This window comes from Pteropus vampyrus, unplaced genomic scaffold (genome assembly GCF_000151845.1).
Source record: "Pteropus vampyrus isolate Shadow unplaced genomic scaffold, Pvam_2.0 Scaffold431, whole genome shotgun sequence".
NCBI lineage: Eukaryota > Metazoa > Chordata > Mammalia > Chiroptera > Pteropodidae > Pteropus > Pteropus vampyrus.
The window spans coordinates 311,268-314,082 of record NW_011889212.1 but is presented as its reverse complement, the minus strand read 5'-3'; the positions used below and the strand labels follow the sequence as shown (position 1 = coordinate 314,082).

The window sequence follows — 2,815 nt, the reverse complement described above, 5'->3', positions numbered from 1 at the left end:
AATGGAACCCTGTAAACTTACCAAAAATTTTTAGCAAATGCTATTATTGCCTTAGATGTTTCAAGTAAATCTAATTAGTCTATGAAAAAGAAAAATTTTATTGGTGCAGGTATGATCCTACGTAATCCTTTTGCTTTCTTTCTTCCTCAGAGATAGTAACTAAGCAATATATCTCAAAAGCTGGACTTACAGAGACTTAGTTAATGCCAATAGTCTCCTCATGGGTGTGTGACCAATATGGTACTTTCAAAAGGGGGTCCAGCACATGGGATTTAATGCCCTGTGGTATTTGAAGTTTAACACTGCCTTGAATTTTTAAAACAATTTTATCTTTAAATTTAAGTTCTATAACCAAAATCTGATATAAAAATGGGACAGGTGCTGAGGTTTGGAGCCCGGCTCATACATTCATACACACCTGTTATACCTGCCATATCTACCCAGGATGGAGTCAGCGGTACTCCTGGCCATGACCTATGATCACTATGTGGCCATCTATAACTCTCGTTGCTACACATTGGTATTGACAAGCAAAGTTCTCAGTAGGATCACCAATATGATAATGAATATTCATTATCATATTGGTGATCCTACTGAGAACTTTGTCTTTTGCTATACCCTTTGTCCTACTCATCCTACGGTGACCATTTTATAGGCACCAAATTATCCCTCAGACTTATTGTGAGTGATAGGCATCATTGGCCTGGCCTGTGCCAGCATCAGGATCAACATCATCTATGGCTTATGTACCATTTCTATCTTGGCTTTTTACATTATAGCCATTGTTATTTCCTATGTCCAGATCCTTGGTACTGTCTTTGGCTCTCTTGCCAGGACTCAGCTCAAAGCACTCAGTACCTGTGGCTCTCATGTGTGTGCCATTTTGGCTTTCTACACTTCTGCATTTTTTTTTTCATTCATGATCCATAGATTTGGCCAGAATATACCACACTACATTCACATCCTTCTGGCCAATTTCTATATAGTCATCCCACCTCCTCTTTATCCTGTAATCTATGATATCAGAACTAAACAGATTAGAAAACAGGTGCTGAATGTGTTTTTCAAGAAAAATACATAGCTCTGGTAAAGAATTAAATTTAAGAAGAGAGTGGTACTAATTATCTACACTGAGAATGGGAAGAGAACATTTAGAAGTTATACAGCTGTTCTTCAGGAAGGCCTGTCAAGCTTCTTCTCAAATCCAGAAATGGAAAGTTAAGCCCAAGTCAAGTGTATGAATCAAAGGGTTATGCAATTTTTAATTGTTTGAAAATAATTCAGATTTCTCATGTGAAAAAAATCCAACACTTTTTCTGTTTCAGTTATGACTGAGTATATTCATTATGACTGAGTCCACAGTCATAGTCAGTTTAAAGTAAAACTACCCCCCCCACAAAAAAAACCCATACCACAAACAAACAAAAACTATAAAGCCCTTTACATTCTGATCTCAACAGAAATAGTGCCTCTCCCTGACTAGTATTTCTCCCTAAAATAATAGATGCTGGAACGTTTCCCACATGCCTGGATTTCCTATCAAAAAGAACGTTATTCTTGACTTTGCCATGTTAATATTGGAAGTATGAAATTGATATCATGACTATGTCGTATGAGAAAGTTTGAGATTTTCCGCCACAAGTGGAATTTCAAAAATTTGGCAATGTTGGTAAATTTGCAGTCTTTTTTGTTTTACATCTGTATTGTGGTGTTTATTTGATAGATGAACACTTATAAAATCTGACTTACTGATACTAGTTGTTAAACAAACAATTATCTTTCAAACAGTTTTGTCTCTGTGTCTTTTTTGCCACTCCACAGAGGAGTTTCGCCCTTATGGAATGTTGGAAGTCTTAGAGATGTTCTAAGTATAGTTTTACTTGTGTGTGTGTGTGTGTGTGTGTGTGTGTGTGTGTGTGTTTTAAGATGGAACTCTAGTTCTATGTGATATCACCCAGTGTTCTCTAGTTCTCTATGACCTCATTGACATTATGTAGAAAGTATTCAAGGGAAAATATGCTTGTAATTCCTTGCCAATAAAACAAATTTTTCAGCTATGTTTTATTTCAGGACTTCTCAGAACTTTTAATTAACAAATATCCATTTGAAACTAAGATGTTATAGATGTCAGAATGTTCCTTAGAGAGTCCCATGACAGTCATATTCTGTAGAAAGCACTTTAGAAAAAAATTCTACTTATTTTTATTGCAATAGAAAATATGATGTCATAAATTCTTAGAAGGAGTTTGTATTGCTTATCATCATAACTTGAACTGGAAATTATTTGAAACTAGTTAATCAGTTATGCTCTGTAGTTATAGGCACAAGTAGCCTTTTCCAGAATCCTGTTTTGACATTGAACCCATCCCTTATCTATTTTTTCATTCTACTTATTAAACGAACTCTAATTTACATGGCCCCAATTCCATCTTGAATGCTTTGCAAAGTGTTCATTCTCTTTATATATTTTGACTATTTAGTCTTTAAAAGTTTGGTAGATTTCACTAATGTAGACATCTGGGCTTAGAGTTCTTTGTGTTAGAAAGTTGTTAACTACTTTTTAATAGGAAAAGGACTATTCAGGTCATCTGTTTCTTCCTGTAGTTGCAGTGAATGCCCTCAGTGAATGCATCACAAGATTCGTGTTCCTTTAGCTTCACCTTGTGTTGAGGATGCTGACTGATGAGACAAAAGGTTTTCTTGGTGCCTACCTCACTATCAGCTTTGATCTTCCCTTTGTTTCTATGTAGCAGATAAGACCACTCCATATTCTCTACCCTCCTTCAGGAGTACAGCACTGTTACTTGTTACTTGA

General features: G+C 35.8%; 1 pseudogene; it reads left to right on the top strand.

Moving 5' to 3' along the window:
• The first annotated feature begins 445 nt into the window (after positions 1–445).
• Positions 446–1,081, top strand: LOC105306231 (annotated as a pseudogene).
• The last annotated feature ends 1,734 nt before the right edge of the window (positions 1,082–2,815 follow it).